The sequence below is a fragment of the Dasypus novemcinctus genome, chromosome 7, assembly GCF_030445035.2.
Source record: "Dasypus novemcinctus isolate mDasNov1 chromosome 7, mDasNov1.1.hap2, whole genome shotgun sequence".
NCBI lineage: Eukaryota > Metazoa > Chordata > Mammalia > Cingulata > Dasypodidae > Dasypus > Dasypus novemcinctus.
The window spans coordinates 83,267,911-83,292,075 of NC_080679.1; the positions used below are offsets into that span (position 1 = coordinate 83,267,911).

Below are 24,165 nucleotides of genomic sequence, written 5' to 3' on the forward strand. Positions count from 1 at the left end.
TGTAAGAGAATAAGTTAAATAAAACATTTCAAAAATAAACATGCTTAATATGCTATAACAAAGATCTAGTTTTTTTTTGTTTGAAATTACAAGTGCCTCAGTTCAAAATAATTGATGTGATAATTTAAAGAGATCATGATATCCTGCCGTACAAGCACACTTTTCCTTTACAAGGACTAAAATGTATGTAATTACTTTTTCTAAAGGGTTAATAACCTTTCCATTTTAATATGTTAAGGTAAATCATTAATTATGTCCATACAAAAATGTAAAACTTCTCCTGACTAATGAGACCCAGAAACTTGGGGAGTGTGACTCATTCATTGTTTCCACAGCAACCAGAAAAGAACTATTATTGATCATAGGCAATGACAACAGCAAGTGTAAAAATATTACACATAGTTTATATGAATGAAGAAATAACCTGAATAAACCTCATGTATATTTACATGCATATGCTGACAAACAGATTTAGAATAAATTTAAATATCTATGGTACTCACAATGATGACCCAGCAATGTCAATACAACAGAATTAAAGAGTAAATGGAGCTTAGAGTCTAGTTTGGTTACGAAGATTCCAGATTTGACAGAAGATATTGGAAACGTTTATTCAAAATTCAATTTTAAGTATAATTTTTAACATTTTAAAACTCAGTTGAGAACAATGCACACAGAGGCAACAATTTGATTCAACCATTGAACTCAATTTGAGAGGAACATTTCAGAACATAACATTTTCTGTGTTCTCTTTTAATTGACGACTATCCCAAATTACAAGTCAAGTAATTAAAAACAGCAAGCCTGCTAATAGGACCCTATTGTTTGTAATTTATCCATTAAATAGACTTAAAAAGCAATTTGCCAAGAGTGTCTACAACTGCAAGCAGGAGGATTGCATCCATCATCCGTATGGAATCTAAGCCCCCTCTAGAGTTAGAGGTGGACTATAAATCACCATCCGAAGGTCCACAGGATGGAGGAACAGAGTATGGATTAGAGTGGACTTATTGATATTCTACTATGGAACTATTGTGATTAGTAATGGAAGAAATGTAACATTGATGTGGAGAAAGTGGCCATGGTAGCTGCTGTGGGTAGGGAGAGAGAAGAAGAGATATGATGTGGGAGCATTTTTAGGACTTGGAGTTGTCCTGGGTGGTACTGCAGGGACAGATGCTGGACATTCTATGTCCTACCATGGCCCACTGTGTGGACTGGGGGAGAGTGTAAACTACAATGTAAACCACTATCCATGTGGTACAGCAGTGCTCCAAATGTAATGAATGTCCCATGAAGATGAAAGAAGTTGCAGATGTGGGAGAAGTGGGGTGAGAAGGGTGGGGGGTAATATAGGGACCTCTTATATTTTTTTGAATGTAACCTTTTAAAAAAAAATAGAGAAAAAAAAGCAATTTGCAACTAAAACAAAATACTGAAATAAATTAAATGCTGAGTTGAATGTCTATAAATGACATTCAAATTTTTTGGCTGATGAAAACAAGCTCTACATTATTCAAATACTATCTCTACCTATTGGGGTATCATTTAAGATTTTTATCTTAAAAATAAAAAAAAGTTTTTGCTGCTATGTAAAAGTGGGGAAACTGCAATCTAGATCAGTCTCCCTATTTTATAAATAAGATAACTGACTAGATTTTATTTGTGCCTTGCAAGTAAAACTAAAGGAAGAGATTTAAGCAGTTTGACTAACAAGAAATAAAATGGAAAAAAAAAACCATAATTGCATTTTACAGCCAAATAAAATATTTTTTACACATTCAAGGTATTCTGTTGAGAAAAGCAAAAGTATTGAGAAATCTAGTGATCAAAATTTGTATACCTGTAATTAAGACAGAAACTGAGGAACCCTTTGAGATGGAAAAAAAAGGACTCAAACTCTGACTTGTTTCAAGGTCAAGATATAAAAGCACATCTGAGGGACAAGACTGACCTTGACTGAGGTCAGTGGAGTCTCTGAGGAAGTCCAACACAAGGGAGTAGGAATGGATAGCAGTAAGTCAGATTCAGTGCTAAGGTCAACTATTGGGTATCAGAGCCAATTCTGGGCACAATGCATAGTAGTTGATGTTACAAGCCATTCTAATTCAGCCCCTTGGTTCTGTGGATGTGACTTAGGGACTGGTATTGTGAGACTATTTGAGAAGTGTGTGTGCACACATTTGAGACAGAATTAAAGAGTTATGTTGCTGAGATCTATAATATTCACTCTAAGGCACAGGCAAATTTGTAGAGAAATGGTCCCTGAATAATGTACCTCATGAAGATCTGGGGCAGGGGTTCTTAACCTTTTTTGTTCCATGGACCCCTTTGCCAGTCAGGTGAAAACAACGGACCCCTTACTAAGTCCACACTATACTATGTATTATTTAATAAATAATCACACCCGCACCAATATGTCCCCACAAGAATAATGTATTTTTGAATTTCAAATCAAGCTCATAGACCCTGTGTTAAGAACCCCTGATCTAGGGCTGCTGTTCTCACTTTACAAGCAATCTGAGCACATCAGTGGTGGTCTACATGACATGAGTGGGAACTGTCATTTTCCTGGAATCTTGACTCTATGAGGTCATCGAGACCTATCTTGGATAACCCTAGCATGGCCTGTTATACTGCTACATGAGTGGACTCCTGTTCCTATGGGTGCCCTAAGCAGTGGTAAGAACCAGCTGGGACCACTCCAAGTACTATGAAATATATTTGAAGAGGATGACATTTGTAGATGACTGGACTTCTTTACTTAAGCAGTGGGGCCTGTGAAAATTTATACTAAGGTAAATGTAACCTCATTTGTTCTCACAAGCCTATGAAGTTAGAAAGATGAGAAAGTTATAGTATTTTAAATGGATAGAAGGTAAGAATTTTCAAAATCTTCCTGAAAACAGAGGTTGAAAAGGCAGTAGCTGAAATTAAAAAATAGCACTATACTTAACACAGCACTAATTTTTGTCTGTATTATATTTATCAGAGAAACCTGGTTTCAGATGTTGGATTACAAGTAAAGTTGACATACACTTATAACATCATTTAGAAGTGTTTCATATGCACCCAATACCTATGGTTAACAGCTGGTCTTTTTTGTTTGTTTTTATTTTTTGTGTTATATTAACATCTGGTCTGTATTACTATCTTGGGTTCTATTGAGAAAGTCCGTGAAAACCAATGTTTTGCTTGTGGGAATTCCTGTAATATTGCATGGTTGGATGGAAAGGAAAAGACTGACTCTCCTTGTTCTAGTCTCCTAGGCTTCTTGTTTGTCTGTGTGCATTATTATGAATCAATCCCAAGAGCCATCCAGAGTGGCAAAGAAGTGGCAAAGGTCAAGGCACTCTCTCATGTTTGTCAACATTTTCTCTTGAAGGACCTTAAAGTGGGTCAGTGACACACATAGCCCTTGATGGCATGCTTCAGTCAATAGCCAACTGGCCTTCACTGAGGTCACTGAAGATTACATCTCAGTGGTAGCCATGACTGAGCTATAAGATCAAAATGTGTTATTTTCTTTATGTTATTTTTATGGATGATTCAAGGATTAGCTTTAAGGACATATAACTTTTTGAAACACATTCATCTTGCTCCTGCCTTAAAAGAAATCTTCCTTGCAAATGCTTACCTTTTTGAGTAAATCTGTTCTCCCTAGAATCATGAAAATTAAGGCAACTATGCAGACCAGTTCTGGATATGTGGAAACCTGCCTCCTATCACAGTTAAAATAGATCAAAAGGAAAAATCTATGAAAAAAAGTAGAGAAATGTGAATTCGCTGTTTGATGTTTCTAAGGTGATAATATAAGACTTAAAAGTTAGTGCAATGGGAAGTGGATTTGGCTTAATGGATAGTGTCTACCTACCACCTGAGAGGTCCAGGGTTCAAACCCAGGGCCCCCTGACCTGTGTGATGAGCTGGCCCACGCACAGTGCTGATGCGTGCAAGGAGTGTCATGCCATGCAAGGGTGTCCCCCACATAGGAGAGCCCCATGCACAAGGAGTGTGCCCTGTAAGGAGAGCCACCCAGCGCAAAAAAAGTGCAGCCTGCCCAGGAGTGGTGCCACACACATAGAGAGCTGATGTAGCAAGATGATGCAACAAAAAGAGACATAGATTTCTGGTGCTGCTGACAAGAATATAAGCGGACACAGAAGAACACACAGCAAAAGGACACAGAGAGCAGACAACGGGGGAGGGGGGGAGGGAAGGGGAGAGAAATAAAAAAATAAAAAATAAATTTAAAAAATGTTCAGTGCAATAGTTTAGTTGCATTTTCAATTGCATCTCAAAATAAAGCTTTGCAAATTAATGTGCCTACAAATAGCAAAAGCATCATTCACTAGGAAGGACAGCTTCCTTACAGAGGCAAAAGACATGGGACAAAGGAATCTAACCAAAGAGCCCTTAATTCACTCTTTACTAAACAGAAAAATTTCCATCATATGTTGAAATATAAGGAAACAGTATCACATGGCAAAGAGTTTTTAAAATGATGATAACCCTGAATCACAATATTTTAGTAACAAGGATACAGGTTACCGTAACAAATTAAATCAGCCCTAGTTAGGTTATTTATGGATCAGGTGGTAGGTGTCACTGGATTCTTCCACTTGATCACCTGTGCAATAGTGTATGCAACAGCTCAGGCATAACTACAATTACTGAGAATTTGTAAGTATTAAAAGAGAATTTAGATACAAATTTTAAAATCTAAGGAAATAGATAATTTCCCCAAAAATTGCAAATTAGCAGAACTAACCCAAGAAGAAGTAGAACACTTGACTAGACAAACCACAATTGAAGGGAGAATTGAAAAGGTATTTCAAGTTCTGCTATTGCAATGGACTGTGGGATCAGAGGGACCTTTACCGTTAAAAGACCTTTTAAGCAAAGGTCTTTAATATGCGTGGAGCATACATTTGATCAATAGAAAAGCTTCTGGATCTCTACACATTTTTCACTCATCCAACTCATGTTCTTATATTTGCATTTAACCAATTTAGAATCATTATTCATTTGATAGACTCTCCCTCACCTATAACCTTACCTCCAAGACCTCTCCATCTTCAAACTAGCGTGAAAAAAAAGAAAAGAAAAACCCCCACAAATAAAAATCACATATAGTTAAATCCAGCTCTCTTCCTACTATGAACTTGCCTTTAGTAGCTAAATAGCTGATTGCAATTAGAGAATAATGTAAGAGATTGCTTTATTGTCAAAACTTTTGATATATAGCCATAAACTCCAAGTTGGTCCCAAGTAGTGTCTGGCAATCTTATCACATATCCCTTGTTAATTCAAGTATCAACTCTATGATACCACTATTGAACAACTTTGTCTCTTTTCAGTTTTCTAACATTCCTTACCATTTTTTCATTCTCCACTTATGATCTTGCTTCTAAGAAAATTGATAAGCCACAATTTCCTCCCTTTGTACTACTATATCCTCTATACCCTTGTTATTTGTAGCCAAATAGCTTCCTGCTATCCTATTATAATGGAGAAACTGTTCTTATAACTTATGGTCAACCCCTTCTCTTATTGGATTCCTTTTCCTCTCTCCAACTTGAGGTCTTTGCTTTTTTAATTGTCTTCTCTCTCCTACATCATCATTTTTCCCATTAGACTGGATTATTCCTATCTGTATGCAAATATGTTATAATGTTTTCCACCTTTATATCAGCTTCTCCATCAATAATCACTGTATTTCCCAGTTCCATTTTATAGCAAAACTTTTCAAAGGCAGGAATTTTCCATTCCATAGATGTTATAAACTATTAAACTCCTAAAATTAGGTTTAATTCCCACCACTCCACGGAAATAGCATTTATCAAGTTCACCAGTGAACTCAGATATTGTCAAGTATAAGGTAAATCCTCAGTCCTTATCTTCCTTATTCTTTCAAAGGTTTGACTCAGATAATCACATTTCATTTTTGGAAACATTTCTTTACTTGAATTCCAGGATACTACACACTCCTGGTTTTTACATACTTCTCTGGCTGCTCCTTCTCAGACTCTGCTTGTTTTTTTCTAATCATCCTCTTAATCATGGCGTTGATTCAGTCCTTAAATTTCCTCTCTATCTGACCCTGCTCTAGGAAATCACACCCAGTCCCAAGTCTTTAAATATCACCATTTAATGATGAATGCAAAATTTAAATCTCTAGACTTAACCTCTTCTTTGAGCCCCCAACTCATTTCCAACTGCCTACTCTACAGATCTACCTGTATGGCTAAAGTCTTCTCAAGCTTAACCTGTTCCCCCAACCAACTAAACAACCAAAAAATAAAACAAAATAAAACAAAACTTTTCCGTCTTCCTTATTCTCCAGTCTTTTCCAGTTCAGTAAATGGCACCACCATTTACAAAATTACTCATATCACAAACTTAGCTCCTTGACTTTAGTACATTAAATAGAATGTCTCATCAATAGATAGAGATTTATAGGAAACAAAGAACTTGAATAATATGATAAAGTAGATCTAACAGGCATTGATAGAACACTGCATTCCCAAACAGCAAGATACATATTCTTCTCAAGTTCTCCAGAATAGACCACATTTTAAGTTTACTGAGACAAGATAAGTCTCAATAAACTTAAAAAAAATGAAATTATATAAAGCATCTTCTCTGACAACAATGGAATGAAACTGGAAATCAATAAAGGTAGAGAAGTAGAAAATCCACAAATATGTAGAAGTTAAATAATATACTTTTATTAAATCAATGGGGTCAAAGAAGTCACATGGCAAATTGGTAAATATTTTGAAATGAATGAAAATGAAAACACACCATATCAAAACTTAGGAGATGCAGCAAAGGCAGTGCTGAGAGGGAAAATTTACAGCTCTAAATATTTACATTAAAAAAGGAAAGTTAAAATTAAAGACCTAACTGTACATTTGGAAGGACTAGAAAAAAATAGCAAACTAAATTCAAATCAAGCAGAAAAAGAAATAACAAAGATTAGAGCAGAAATAAATGAAACAGAGAATTTTTTAAAAAGCATTAACAAAACAAAAAGTTGGTTCTTTGAAAAGATCAACAAAATTGATAAACCTTTAGATAGACTGACAAAAAACAAAGATCTAAATAATAAAATCAGAAAGGACAGGAGGGCATTGCTACTGACCCCACAGAAATAAAAAGGATTATAATAGGAAACTATGATCAACTGAATGCCAACAAATTAGACAACCTTGATGAAATGGACAAATTTCTAGAAACAAATGAACAGCCTACACTAACTCTAGAGGAAATAGAAGATCTTAACAGACCAATTAAAAGTGGAGATTGGATCAGTCACCCAAAAAGCCTCCCAACAAAGAAAAGCCCCTAGGACCAGATGGCTTCACAGTGAATTCCACCAAACATTCCAAGAAGAATTAATTTAATACTGCTCAAATGCAACACTACCTAATTCATGCTGACCTAACGACAAGGCAAATAACCATCCTAATAACAAAGCCAGATAAAGATACTACAAGAAAAGGAAATTTCAGACCAATTTCTCTTATGAATACAGATGCAAAAATCTTCAAGAAAAACTAGCAAATTGAATCCAACAGCACATTAAAAGAATTGTACACCATGATCAAGGAGGATTTATCACAGGTATGCAGGGGTGATTCAACGTAAGAAAATCAATTAATACAATACACCATATTAACAAAACAAAGGGAAAAAAGAAAACCATGATCATCTTAATTGACATAAAAGTCATTTGACAAAATCCAGCATCCTTTTTGATAAAAAAATTCAAAAAAATAGGAAAAGAAGGAAACTTACTCAATATAATAAAGCACATATATGAAAAACCCACTGACAACATCACACTCAACGGTCAAAGACTGAAAAGCTTTCCCTCTAAGATCTGCCACAAGACAAAGATGTCTTCTGTGCCCACTTTTATTCAATAGTGTTTTGGAAGTTCTAGCCAGAGCAGTTAGGGAGAAAAAGAAATAAAAGGCATCCAAATTGGAAAATATATACCACTATAATAAGGTATATACCCAAAAGAAATGAAAGGAGGAACTTGAACAGATACTTGTCCATTGATGTTCATAGCAGCATTATTCATAATTGCCAAGAGATGGAAGCAATCCAAGTGTCCATCAACTGATGAATGGATAAATAAAACGTAGTGTATACACACAATATTATTCAGCTGTAGAAAGGAACGACATCCTGATACATGCGACAACATGGAAGAACCTGGGAGAACATCATGTTGAATAAAATAAGCCAGACATACACAAAAATAGTGTATGATCTCACTGATTTGAAACAATTCAAATAAGCAAAGTCATAGAGTCAGAATCTAGCATATAGGTTCCAGGGGATAGGAAGGGGATAGAGAAGGGGAAATTAAGACTTATAATGCACAGATTTCCTATTTGGAATGATATAAATGTTTTGGTAATGGATAGCGGTGATGGTATCATAACATTGTGAATGCAGTTAACAGCCCTGTAATATATCTCTGAATATAATCAAAAGAGGAAAAGTTAGATTGTATAAATGATAACAGAATTTTTTTAAAAATCCATGGATCTACACTACATAAACAGTGAACCCTAAGCTAAACCATGGACTTTAGTTAATAGTACAATTATAAAAATGTGCTATCATCAATTGTAACACATGTTCCATAAATGCAAGGTGTTGCGATTGGGGTGGTATATTGGAATCCTCTATTTTATGCACAGTTGTTCTGTAAACCCACAGCTTCTCTACCAAAGAAAAAACGTTCTTTCATGAATTATAACACATGTATCACACTAATGCAAGGTGTTCATAATAAAGTGGTATATGGAAACTCTGTATTTTATGTATTTTATACATTTTATACATGATTTTTCTGTAAACCTACAACTTCTCTAAAAACAAAAATTAGCATAAATTTTTTTTTTTAAAGTCTAGCTCCTTGGAGAAAGGTTCAAGTCTAGGACTGGGACAGTTAAAACGCAAGCTGAGCGAGCCTAAAGCATCTTATAGTATCAGAAGTTAAGGAGGGAGGGAGCACAGGCACTAGAATGTCAAAAGGACACAAGATCCAATCTGAGGGAGTTCCCAATGGTCAATGTTGGAATAACTTAAACAGGAAAAATTAACAGTATTATTAGATTATGAACCAAAGAATAGGTATCTATAGGCCTCAACAGATGTAAATAAATGATTAAATAAATAAATATGGAGGAGAAGGGACAAATCTTCCTTACAAATGAATTCCAGATAATGTATATACATAGTTCCCCTTCAAGAAGTGGCGCTATTATCTCCACGATTTCATCTTGAGTGTGGGCTAAGTTCAGTGCCAAAGAGTAAAGTACGGAAAAAGGAACAAGGTTAACATTTCAATGGTGAAACCTGGCAGAAACCATCTTAACCAAGTGACCAAGGCTAATATCACCAGTGAGAAGCCATGTTAATATTAAGTACTTATGCTTTGATGAGAAGAGCATTTCACTTGTGTGGTATTCTTCCCCAAAACTCCGGTCTAATCCTGAGAAATCAAGAGGAATTGAGAAACAAATTGAGAAACATTCTACAAAATACCTGATCATGCCTCTTTAAAACTGTCATGATCATGAAAAACAGACTGAGAAACTATCATAAATTGGAGAAGACTAAAGAGACATGATGATTAAATTCAATGTGGTATCCTTGATTGGATCCTGGAACAGAAACAGGACATTAGTGGGAAAACTGTGAAACCCAGAGAGTGTATAATTTACTTAATTGTACTGTACTGATATTAATTTCTTAGTTTTGACAAGTAATATGGTTGTGTAAGATGTGAACATTAAGGGGATCTGAGCAAAAGGTATTCAAGGACCCTTTGTATTATTTTGCAACTTTTCAATAAAATTCAAATAATTCCAAAATAAAAAGTTTATAACAAAAAAAGACCAAAACAAAAACCTAAGAGTCATTCATGATTCATCTCTTTCTCTCCCACCTCCCACCTACATAATCACCATCTTCTCTGGCTTGACCTTGAAGATATAGCCTGAATCTGACCACTTTTCACCACAGCTACCACATTAGTCTGAGTCCCCACATCTCTCCTTTGACTACCTGACATTAACCTGCTACCTGGTTTCCCTACTTCCTCCACTGACTCCCCATTGAGTCTCCACAAAAGTCTTAAGTTCTTTTTCTTTTCCTGTTTTTGCTATTCTTCAGCTCCAAAATCTCCCCCCACCCCTATAGAGTCCAAGGCCCATTTCCTCACTTCATCAAACCTCTATTCAAATATCATTTCTTTAGAGAAACCTTCAAGGACCACCATATTTAAAATTGCACCTACATTCCTGTGCCCAAAAAGAGTTTGACATCTTTCTTATATTAACCTTATGCTCTTGGACAAGTTACTTAACGTGAGTTTCTTCATCTATCAAATGGGCTTATTAACTCTAATTTTTTTAATTTACAGGGAAGATAAGTAAAGCATCTAAAACAACATGTGCCATGTAGCAGATCTTCAATATATTAGTTCTCTTCATTAAAAGAAAAAAATAGGACAAAATATGAGAGGATACCCACAAATTTAAAAAACAACTGATGTGAGACATTTCCACTATTCACTTAATACTAATTTCTGGGCAGTGTTAACAATTATGGGGATCAAAATTAATTACTAATATAGTAGTCATTACACTAGTGGTCCAGCAAGTTTTTCCTTCTTCCATTTTCTTCTGGTAACATAGTCCATGTCTCCTTTCTTATCACCACAGGAGTAGGTAAATGAACCTGACTTAGCTAAACAAAAGACTTCACCTCTTGATCACAGTGATTGGTTCACTGAAGGCACGTGACTTATGCTAGGGTCATCAGTTAAGTCCAATTCTGAAAATAGAGTCTATACCAGATAGTTCAATGGAAGGAATTTAATATGGAGAACTAGTTACAAAGGTGTTGAAACAACAAAGTTTCCAAATAGAGAAAACAAAGCAATTCTGTGATTAGCAACAACAGGAAGATCCACTGGACAAATAGCTGGAACCATGGAGGAGGTACAGACACCACTGGAAATACCACCTATAGCATTAATGGGTAGGTGAGAGCACTCTGGTTTCTCTCTTTAATCTTCTTCCCACTCTCCCAAGAACACCTTTCATTAGCTGAACCCACCTGGAAGACGGTGGGCAAGGCAGTTGGAATTTGCAAGGGCAAGGGAAAGAGTGGATTTGAGTACAAATGAGCTAATAGTTAACACACTAAGACAATCCACCAGACCTAAGGTGTTAGAGCTAGGGGTGGAAGTGACTGTTTCTTGACTCCAAGAACATAGTGCTAGCAGGATGTGTATATCTTTATACAGGCAGACGTCTTCTCCAGATCATGGCAGAATCCTATGATCCCATGTGGAATAGAAGAAAATGAAACCTTACCACAGTGAGAAGAGAGCCAAGTAATGGGGGACAGGGAGAGTGTTCAGGTTGTCATTTGATCCCTGGATCCATTTTTGTCTGATGTGAATTAAGACATGTCTTTTTGTTTAATCTAGTATTAGGGATATTGTCACTTGCAATAAAAATGAACTGATATAACGGTGACTGTTAATTTGACTATTCTAAAATGGTGCTATGATATATATACTATAATCTAGTATAGGGATTCTGTCACTTGCAATAAAAATGAACTGATAGAATGGTGACTATTAACTTGACTATTCTAAAATAGTACTATGATATATACTAAGTATTACCAGTAAGAGGAATACAATTAAAGAATTGTTGTAGTTATATATTGCCAGTAAAAGAAATTAAATGAATCTGGTTATGCTTACTGGTTTTTGGTGACCATGGCTACTGAATGAATTCTTTCTCACTTGCTTTTATCTTAAATAGGAAATTTAAATGCAAAAATGGAATAAAGAAATATAATTTATCCCAGCCTTTTAAGATAGAGGAGCCAGTTGTATTCTTTATTGATTCATGCCTGGTAATCAGACTACAAAAAAGAAAGCAGATCATCACCAGATGGAGACTATCAAAACAAAAATTGGCCACAAAGAAACAGAAAAGGAACTAAAGTTAATTTGCAATGATAGGGTGTGGAATGCTACAAAGAGCAGTGTCTTCCCTTTTATTCTACCTCAACAATTGAAGGGAGATTTTCTTTGAAAAGTAAGTGGGATGGTTTATCTTTCAACCTATTTGTGAAAAAGGTAGGGGATGCCCAACCAAACTTTGTATATATCTATGTGTACTGAACATAATGTTTCTAGTTTCTCCTCCTTCCACTTCAAGCAATGCCTGTACTTATTTTACTACTCCCTAATTAAGTGGAAAATAGAAATTGATGGGTTTTGCTTCAATAGGATTGAAACCCTTAGAAACCAAAAGTTGGTTAGCAGTTTTTGTTCATTTTGCCTATGTAGAATTAACTCAATCTTGAAGATATTAACAAGAAATATCTTTGTTTGAAGAATGAACTTAAAACCACAAAAACTGTCTCCATTTAATGTTGTAGTTTCTTCAGATCAAGGTTTCCCGGATATCAGAGTTAAAGTTTCCTTCACTCTACACAATGCATCAGTTGAAAACTATATTTCTCAGCATGGTTTCATGTTTATTCTGAATATCTCAACTAGAGTGCAAGTTCCTTGGGACAGGACCATGATTTTCATTCTGCCTGTATTCCATGTATCTTCAGTATAGATTCTCTATGCATATGAGAATGCATGAGAATGTTCTCCATAATTCTCATATGCATAGACTCTTAACAGAATCTTGCTAAATGTGAGGAATTTTTATCTTTTAGTCCATGAGATTTGGATACTAAGGGTGAGGGCATGATAGTTTCAGTATTTAACAGAAGTAATTTTAGTGGCAATTACCATAGTGGGTTAAACTTAGACTCTCCATCTGTCATTTCCAGTGGCATTTTCATTTTAATCTAACAAGTACTAATATAGTTGAGGAGTAAAGAACCACTTATATTTAATCCAGAATTTTTAAATGTAGGATTTATGAAAGCATTTACACTTTCTTTTATATAGAATAGAAATGGAATGCTCATTGTGATTTTCTGTTCGAGTTTATGGCATATACCACAGTTGGTATTACAAAAGCTGGCTCTGGAGTTTGAATTGACTTTAGACTCCAGCTTCAGGGCATTCGAGCTGTGAAAATTTGGACAAATTATTTATTCTTTCTGATCCTCAGTTTCCTCATCTGTAGCAGCATAATTTCCACTGCAGTCAACAGCTCCACTCATTTCATAGGTCGTGCTGAAGATTAAGTGAGATAAAGCTTCAAAACCACTTAAAATGAAGAATCAAATAAGCAAGGATTGTTGATAGTTTTTTTTTGTACCACTAGTTTATCATATTTTTATGAACTTGAGATGTATTTTTAGCTATATTTTAAAACTGATTTTAAAATTACTTTGAATACTTTTCAAAGGTCCCTTAATAAACATTTGGTCAGTTAAATTAGATCCTCATGTAAAATTAAAGAGATTTTTTTCTAAATAGAGTCAAATTCAATAATAATTGTATATTAGGAAAAATTTCATTTCATTTCATCATATTAATAGGTCAAAGCAAAAATAAGTTTATCTTAGTATGTGGGTATGAGTGATTTGATGTATCTTTATTTCATAATCGAATAAAAACTTCTAAGGGAAGGAACTCTTTAATGTAGGATAAATGATATCCTATGGCCATACTAAAGGTGACACACACTGGAACCATTTCCATTTAAAAAATCTACACCTTCTTTAGTACCAAAAATAGCCTATTAGAAAGCAGGAACAGATGTGTGGGGTTAAGAAAGGTTGTTTCAGATAGAGATTCCTGTAAGATACCCTCATGGAGAAATCCAGCATCTAGGAGGACATTCAGGTCTGGAGCTGAAGATAAAACTTGGAAGTTGTTTGCATAAGTAAGTAGTCATCTGAGTCACAGGAATGGAGAGGAAGTGTGTAGAGTGACACATGCCCAGGACAGAGTCCAGGAATGGCAGCTTTTAGGAAATGGGTGGAGAAACACAGGCCAGCAAAGAAAGATCAGGAGAAAATCAGCAAACTCTAGGGTTAAGGAGGCCAAATGGCAGTGAATATTAAATGCAATGATACTGACAGAAGTCAACAGTCACTTTCTTCTGCCATCCTTGCACAGAGCACAACCTCCCCCATGCAAAATAACTTGTTAGAACATGAAAAATAAAAATTCCATTCATATTACAAAGTATTTGTAAAACTCAGGAACTCAGCAAGGAATATGCACCATAAGAACACTCCACTGAGGGCAAAATAACAATTAAATATAGAAGGATACCTAACATTCCTGGAATGGAAAGGCAATATTACAAATGTTGGTTCTGCTGTATTTTCTGAATTAATCTATAAATTTAATTAAATCCAATGGCATGACAATTGTTTGTTTGGTAACTTGACAACGTTCTTCTAAAATTCAAATAATAATGATGTGAGACTCTTGTAGAGGCTTTAAAGAGTATGATAGCATATTGCTTCTGTTCATAATGGTGGATTATGCAAAGCTGGGAGCTTCCATGTGAGGGAGGAATAAAACTTACTAAGAGCCATAATATAATACTTGTATTGGTTTAGGAATAACCATCTAGATTATGAAATAAAAAGTAAACCACAGGCACTGATCACACTGTTTGTAAGGGTAAGACGAGCACAGAATTTGAAATCAATAGGAAATGAAGTATTTTCAATACATGATTTTAGAAAAACTGGAAAATTATCTTCCAGTCTCACAGAATATGCCAACATAATTTTCAAGAGGACTAAGGATTTACATAAATAATAGAAATGGATGAAAGTGCTCAAAGAAAGTATTTGTGAACAGTTAATCTTGGAAGAGAGGTTTTCCTTAGTATTTCCTAAAGGCTAAATCCATGATATATTGGACTGGATAAACATTTTCAATTTCTAAGGCAAATATAAATGGAATTAAAAATCAAATGACAAAATGGGAAAGACATTGCATATGTGTTTATCAAGTAATTAATCCTTACTAGTATAAAAACAATAAAAATAAAATCACCTTAATAATCAAAGAAGAGCCTGGATAGGCAAGTCACACAAAAAAGGCAAACAAGTAAATATATAAATAATTAGCTTCCCAGTATTCAGAGAAATCCAAGTTAAAACACAAATGGAATATCCTGTCTAGCTATCAATCAATCAATCTATCAAGAATACCAGTTTTGGTAATGTTTTGCAAAAACAGACACCCACATACTAGAAGGAGGCATATGAATTGGTAAAGCTTTCTAGAGGGCAAATGAACCCTTTGAACTATGATTTCCACCTTTAGAAACTTATGCTGAGATTTATCTGCAAGCATGTCCTAACAGCAGTATTCATATTAGTGAAAACTTCTAGACTGCTATTAAAATAAATGAAAAATAATAATCTTGGTAGGATAAACTATATAAAAATAAATTTATATATGTATATATAACAAAAACCACCCAAAACTCCACCATTCTGAGAAAATCTCTCTTAAAGTTTTCTATGTATTTTTATAGAGAATGTATGTTTCTATTTTTCCTTCTGGATCTTATACTCACAATCAGCATATGAGACTTTACCAAAAAAAAGCTTTGCAAAATTTAAACATCAATATGTTTTTATTAGGTAAATGTAAGCATTTTTATCACATGATAGACATTTTATGGGTTTTCCATGCATTACTTAACCAATTCCATTGTGATTAGATTCTATCGAATTTTTTACTATAAGAAAAATACCATGGAGATCATCCTTAAATCTAAAATTTTTTTTACATGTTTTAGTTTTTTTAAGAAATTAAAGTTCTAATGCATTGATATCTCAATATTCGAATCCTAAGATATTGAATTCTGATTTACTAATTAATTTAAAGCTGGGAAATAATATAGGGAGTTTAGAGAGTGATTTCTCTCATACCGGCAAAATTGTATGCATAAATTGGAAACTTTACAAAATGAAATCTGAACATCTGATATGAAAACATTATTTTCTATGGATTTGTACCAGTTCAAGGAGATCTTAACTGTATCCAACAATCTTAATTAATTTCAACACAATTTGTTAGCCTCGCATTACAGTTGACCAATTTCATACTCAAGATGACAAAAAACATTTCATCAAGTAAGTCACACCGTTTTGTCCTGAAAAGGCAGGAACATGCCAATCAAAAAGAAGTTTGTTTAGGCCCCATGGTTGTGAGAATTAAAGGAGAAAATTTGTTTAGAGCATCTAGCACAATGCCTGGCAAATGATAAAATGCTCAATAAAGCTTGCTTGCTATTATGACTATTACCATTAAGCAATGTGAAGGAAAATAAAGGATGCAGCCCCTGCCATCAAGGAAATCAAAATAATTATAAATATAAATTTAAACTATTTCCATATTCTAGCTGCAGTTAATGAATGCTTAAAATGTAGGAGCTATTCTGTTAAAAATAACAATGTTTGCCTAGGCTGTGTTTATCGTTTTTGGATTCTATTCATTCTTTAACTTTTCATTGGAAAAATTTATTTCATATTGAGGGGAATTTAAAAATATACACACTTCATTATTAGTGTCCATAAATTACTTAGTAAAGCTTATTCCCTGGGTTTTCTTTTGTAGCTTCTTTAGCTTTATGCATATATTTTTTAAAAATCTAGGCCAAATCTATGATATATATTATATATCTTATGTAGCCGTGATCTTAGCATAACATTTTATAATAGTACTGTTTAATGACTACCACAAATAAAGATCAGCTTTATTATCAATTCTTTTTATAAGTAAACACTTCTTAAAATGTGCAGGTGTGTATCTATCAATAGACAGATACATACATAGATACACATATACCTTTAAAATATCTACTATTTCCTACAAACCAAACTGATGGTTGTCATAGAAACAGCAAATGGCAGAAAGTCAAGTCTGACATAGCAAGAAGATAATGGGGATTATCTTTGGGGAAATCACAAAATAAGACAGGCTATGTTAGAAAAATTAACTATATTTAAGATTAAGAGTAATTTTTCTTCCAAACTAAGTTTGTTGAAGATGTAATTGAATACCCCAAACTCAGCATTGTTAAGATTTAAAGTATATGAATTTTTAAAAATTAGAAGTTACAGACATTAGAGCAAATTTCAAGATAAAATATTTCATTATCCTAAAATTTTGAATATTTAAAAGTAATTTTTATATGATTTAAAACTAAAATATGTGCATCTTATTGAATTTCTGCTAATGTTATCAGCCAATTGTGGCATAATAATATATGGCATTGCATGCAATTCAGATCTCTACAATGTCACAATTAATGGGACCCACCATTATATTTCAATCAGAAATATCTACTGCTTTTAGCACTACCTTTATCAATCTTCACTAGCTTTATTTGGAAATTATTTTAATAGATTTGGAAATGACTTTAATAGATTTTTGTTTTGATCATGCTAAGACCATTGCAAATATTCATTACAGATCTTAAAGGGATTCAATAGTTTAGTACGTAAATTGAATTTCATCCAATTCGCATTCAAACTCCTGGAATCATAAATTATATAAATCAATCTTTATTATTGTCTTATTATATAAATATTTGTGAGATATGATAAAAAATTGCAATGGAGTCCATTTCTATTTTAACTCACTGCAAATACTTTCCTACCTGAAAATTAAATGTCATTAAAAGAAAATGCCTTTCCAATTTTTATGTGCTGGCCTTTGATTGAAAATCAAGTATTTATTTTTGGTTATATTTATTATGATTGATCTCCTTATTTATTACATTTTAAAACTGTACTTGAAACCTTAGTCCAACACTCAATGGAATTCAGTAAATTTGAGACTTACTTAACTATTCTTATTTAACTATTTAGAAAAGATAATTAGGGCTGCACATGTAAAAACATGGTAAAACAGCTCTTTGGCCCTCAAATATTCCCAGTTTACCCCCAAATTCCTAAGACAAATTTGGGAGTATAAACATGCACCTTCAAGAATGAAAGGGTTAAATACTGCAGCCTATTCAGAAATAACACCAAATGGCTCTTATTTAGTTAAGGCCAGGGTTAATTTGTTTCTGCATTCACATGCACACAAACATACTTCTCCCAAGCTGTCAGAAAGCATCAGACTGTCTGATGTGCACGATGAATTTTAAAATTTTTTGAGGAAACACAAGGACATTTGCTTCAGGCACTATGATTTCATCATCACCATCATAAACAATGCTTATAAAGCCAGTCACCCTCTGGTGTTCAAGTGAGAGCCTGAAGATTATGGTACTTTGAAGATAGTAGAGTTTCAATCATCTAAATTCATTTGGATCCATTTTCAAAGCCACAATATTTTGCAGTTGGGCAATCATTTACTTATTACCTGTGACAACACCGAGGCTACCTGAAAATATGGATGTGATTCTTGGTCAAGAAGTTTTATAAAGTGCAAACGCTCCAGGACTTATTTCTAAATAAATTATACTGTCAGAAAAAAATACCCTAATCACTAATGTGAAGATGGTATCTTTAATATTTAATAGCAATGTTAATTCTTGCGCTCTGTATGAAATATAGCTACAATATCAATTCCACCTACAGACATCCTGAGTAAATAATAGATGTGGGAAATGGGAAGATTTTCTGTGATGTGTTTCAGATGTTATTCTAATAGTCTTACCCCTCAAATGATGTGACAGACAGTGCAGTTATCACGCCCAGGATTACCATTATATTTACAGTTTTTCAGGGTAGCTACCTTTGAGTTAGAACAACAGTGATGAGCTGTGTTCTTACATTCACTATGTAATAGACAAATACATTTTAATTTGAAAATCGGTCAAATAGTGCTTTGACGTTTAAAGTCAAATTTATATTCACTTTTTCAAGGCTTAAAAAGAAACAGGCAAATATAAAAGCCAACTCTGTACCTAACCAGTAAAATGGAATGTAATTATTTCATTCAGTCAGAAGCTGTGACTAAGCAAGTCCAATTGAAATGCCAGGTAAGTAGGTTTCTGAAGTCCTGAATTATTGAACAAGTAATGTAGGGTTCTGGAGTTCAACTCATGGAAATATATAATTATCTTTTTTTTTCCCAGGGGATCCAGGACACCAATTCATCCCTCTGGCAAAAGTGGATATATAGAGGTTTTTACTTCTAAAGTAAATGAAATAACCCTCTTTGTGTTAGCTGCTGTTAAAGACTCTCCCTGCACACTTCATCTTACCTACTTTTCATTGTAGCATTTTCATGTTATCACAAGTAGCATTATGTCATCGAGACAAACCAATTTCCTTCAAGTAAATGTAAAACAACATGGTTGCTTTAAGATATTTCTATCAATGTCAGTGACATATGAGGAAAGTCCCAACAGTGTGCTCTATCACTTACTTACAGAAAGGGGAAGTGAAATTGTTCTTTTATACTTAAATTGAATTCTCTGCCCACTATTTCATTTAGTTTATAGTATTTGTCCATAAGCTTATGACTGGCACTATCTACAGCCAGGGGATGCTAGCATGCTCACCAGAAACTAAGTGGGGGGATAAAGGCAACAAGAGATGAAAGGCAATTACGTTTATCAAACAATGGACTCATTTTATATTTCTAAGAGGAGCTGGCATAAAAGCTACAGCCATGTCTTTCATTTGAAGATTTGGGCCACTCAGTAGTCAGGGATGTAACTGAAGAGCAGAGAGTTGCAAGTTACAGTAGAAAGGCAAACTCTAGGAATCTAACATTCAAGTCCTATATGACCAGCTCACATTTTGAATCTTGTCAAGTTACTCCCCTGGGCCTCAGTCTCCCACATCTGTAAAATAAGGGAGTCAACCTAGATGCTCTCAAGGGTCCTTCTAGTTCTAACAGTCTTTGAATTCAAAATGAGGTTTGATACTTACTATTGTCTCCCTCTCTTATAGACAGAGCATGAGACCCTCTAGAAGAAATTAATATGGGTTTTCTTCCTCAATTTTTCCAACTTTATAAAATACTTAATAAGGTTTTGTTGTTGAGATCTGGCTAAGAGTCACCCTACAATAACAGAAATGCCCCTGTATGTCACATTTTCCATCTACTCTTCTTTACTCCTCTCCTCCTCCTCACTGTTTACCCCAAATCATGGTTCTGAAAACCCACTCAATTACAAGTTGTTCAATGATCCATGTCACTATTCCCTTACAAAAGAGGATCAAACAAACCTCAAAAATTCACAAAGAAAAATATACTAACAGGATTGCTGGAAAACACTAATCAACCTTCACAGGTGCTTTCATTAATAGCCCAAGATTTCCCTCTGGCAACATGCTGTCTTCTCCATAGAATCTGGCCATGGTGGCAAAAAAGTACAATTATAACCAGACATAAACATAGTTATTAAAAAGTAAAATCACTCTCCATTCAAACTTTTACCTTACCAGGGAACTGTTCAGGTGCTCAGAACATCTGCCTGATCTACAATTTTTCAAACCACCCTAAATCACCAGAACATTCCTTTCAACTGGAAAGCTACTTGTGCCATATTTGGTGAACTCACAGGCTATGGAAATCAAGAGATATCTTGCATAGAGAAGTTGTACAATTGATTTTTCAAGGATAGGTCAGTGTATGACTTTAGAAGAGTCAAACACTAAGGAGGTTGTAAGCATGCTGGAGATTTATAAAAAAAATAATAGGGGTGTGGAAAACACTGCACTAGATGAGGTAGTATTTCATAGAAATAGGGTCTTAGAATCTGACTGTTTTTCAAGAATGGCTAAAGGGAAAAAAACATTGAGCAATACAAACTGGCTCCTGCAGTTCCCAGGGTCATTCTAAAGAGAGCTCTCCAAGGTACACAGAAAGGGTATTTAAAAGATTGCTCCTGAGGGTATGGATCTAAGAGTGCCCTAAGGGGGTAAGGAGAGAAAAATAAATAAAAAATAAATCTTAAAAAAAAAAAAACATGCAGTAGACTTATTTTCTCCATTGTAAAATAATTTTCTGAAATAAATTAATTCATTTAATAAAAAATGCTAAGCATCATCAAATGCTCAGTACTCTTCTAGGAACCATGGGTGATAACAAAACGCTAAAGACAAAATCTGCACCCTTCACAAGTTTTCAGTCACTTACAGGAAGTTATGAAAAGGCTATAGACAAATCTCAAAACCTATCCCCCACCCCCAAAACTCCACAGTCTGGCAATAAACTTTTTGTGTAACTGTAGAATCTTGTTCTCAAAACTGTTATTTTTTCCCTTCTCCCCAAGTGTCCTTTAATTTACTCCTTAAATTTTTTATGTTTTCCCCAAGTCCATGAAAAATAATTAGATTCTTCTACTCTAAGACATAAATAATACAAAGGCTAAAAATGCTTATAAAACTTCACTTACTTTTATTTTGATTGCTTTTAATAATGATGAGAGAGATTCATGAATAACAAACCAAACTTTGAATTTTTTTTTTTTTGGTGAGGATGACAGGGTTGAAAATGGAACTTCAGGAGTCATAGAGCCAAGTTGTATGACTTTTAGTGGTAATTTTAAAGACTATTTTCATGAGTTAAAAACCCCCAAATACAAATGCCTCAGAAAAAATAATACTAGGGGAAAAAAAACTACTGTGATAAAAAGAAAATAGCCTCTTTTGAATGATATCTTTTTGTATTGGATAATTTTTACCTTTACTTATGGAATGAGCTCTAAAAGGAAGTTTACACTCACTCAGCCCATGAAATGTGCGTGAAATCATGGAGCTTTTATTATCCTTGCTTTGTTTTTCATGATGTTACTCTTTTAAAAAATAAATGGAGATCCTCTTTTCTTTAATTATTAGGGATGATTGGACATGGAGATATTGGAAAAGGGTCATCTATTTCAAAACCTTCTCATGTGCAAGATTTTACAAGAAATGAAAATTTGAAAGTGGGTAGAATTTTAAGTTAGAACATATCACACTAAGCTAAATTATGTGGTTCACATTTAGTACTTAGATGTATGTCATAATTTGTTACAAATGTTTCACAAGAATGCAAGGTGATGGTGGTGGGGTGATGTATGGAAGCCCTGTATGACGTGATGCATGTTCATTGTACAAGTTCACAACTTTTACTATGCACTTAGTGTTTATGTATGTTCATGCATGAATGATATACTTCAATAAAAAATTTTAATGGAAAAAAGAGAAGTAAAAATGTCAAGAAAGTGCTCTTACTTTATTGCATAAACCTGACCTTGAATCTGAGGTTCAACTATACCCAAGCAAATATGGAATCTCAGAGTTTTCATGGCCTGGCCTTATTTCACAGAAGCATTCCTTTTTAAAATAAACATCATTTTCTCACCTAGAAAGTGACTGTGTTGTATTCAACATTGCAAATATTCTATATCTCACTGACCAATATTAGAAGTCAAAATAGCTCAGTTGATTACATTTCCAAAGGTTGAATCTGTTCCAGAAAGTTGGAGATACATATTAAATCATTTTCAGTTCTTATCTGTTTACCTTCAGTTGGACTCACTTCTGCCTCTTCGTATCCTTACTCCATCAAGATGAGCAGTATTTTACTGAGGCATAATTAGCCAAAATGATATCACATTTGGCAAATATGTTTGGTAGCAAATATAAGCCAGTGAATAAAGCTGAAACCCCCAAGATGACAAAATTTAAAGCACAACCTAAAACAGTGCTTCAGAAACTCACGGGTAAAATGATTAGAAGTGGATGAAGTGACACTATCGACACTGTCAGCACCGTCACAGCTAAAAACTTCATCATCGGATTCCCACACAGAGGAGCAGGGTGAGGAGCCGTCAATTTCTTCCAACTTCCCCTTTAAAATTCCACTCATAGCTGCAGTGCTGTCACATGTACCTGTAATAGGAATGGGAGCAACGAAGCATTGAAATATTTGACCCCTGACTGCACAGGCAAGATCTCAAAGTCATTGGGGGGGGGGGCTGTAATCTTTTGAACCACGTATAACAGATTATCATATTATGCAGAAATTAGTCTTTCCATAATGTTTAAACTGATTGAAACAATTCTATCAGGTTTCATTATGTCATTTGTGTTTTCATTCTGACAACAACTATATCTTATACAAAAAAGTCAAAATTAAGAATATGGAATAAGAGTGCCGCATGAGGAAATATGGTTCAGTGTTTTAGAACATCAAAACAGGAGTCAAATACATTTATTTGATTTGTTACTAGAAATCTTGTGCTGTCATTGACAGCTAGAGTTCAGAAGGAAATAGATCACTCACTTGCATGCTGTCACACCCAGAGCATACTGATTAGGGTATGTCTATCTTGCTTGGGATTTCTTTTTTCTAATGTACAAAGGCATCTACTTTCCTGGGGTTCTTCGTCCATCAAAAATCAAATTGGTTGCTAGGAATGGCTATACCTGCAGAATTTAGATGCCTTATCATGTTTCCAGTCAATTCAGCACAGCTACAAGGAATACTTAAGTCCAATGCCAAAGAGGTTGGCTGAATAGATTTTATGCATGGTAAACCAGAGCCCCTAAATTTTCTTGAATAAAAGATTACCTGAACTCTTTTTATTCTCTGTATCAACAGGGTCTGTGAAATCTATTCAGAGAAATCTATTCAGATTTTTAAAATATCAATTTAGATAAATCACTAAACCTCTTAAAGTAACAATTTTTTTCAGAGTTGTAGAGTAACTGTTAAAATGATCATGGATTGCAAACACAAAATTCCTAGAGTGGCAGGTAACCTCTGAGTAAAGAGGGTCAGATTTAATAAAATCATGAAGTCATCTTAGTCTTCTCTTTTGTTTTTCTACTGTTATTAGTACACAGATATTAAGAAGTTCTTCTCTACCACAAGGAAAATGATAACACAAGCATGATAAAAAATGGCAAATGACACTTTGGCCTCACAATCAAGGCAACAGCAGATAGTCAGTAATGTGAACTGTGGCAAACTAGAGAATGTATACCAAGGCTAAAGGCAAAAACTGTTCCTCAAGTCCAGATCATTTTGCCTGCATGCACTCACCACTGCCTTTACTTTAAAATCTGACCAATGTGCCATTCATATTCAGAAGCAGTCCTTTATATTATTAGAGTTCATATTTTCCAACTTCCTTTCTCTTTTTCTGTTATAAAGTTGAAGAGTGATTTTTTTGGGGGGGTTATATTTAAATCTCAAGTTAGACT

The 24,165-nt window shown here is 34.3% G+C and overlaps 1 protein-coding gene across 1 annotated transcript in view; it reads right to left on the bottom strand.

The window, feature by feature from the left end:
• Nucleotides 1-24,165, bottom strand: part of CSRNP3 (cysteine and serine rich nuclear protein 3) — a 211,677-nt gene that overhangs the window by 164,997 nt on the left and 22,515 nt on the right. The window contains exon 2 of the mRNA XM_023590486.3: nt 22,678-22,848. The gene's annotated coding sequence lies outside the window, so the exon portion shown is untranslated. The remainder of the gene's footprint in view (nt 1-22,677; nt 22,849-24,165) is intronic.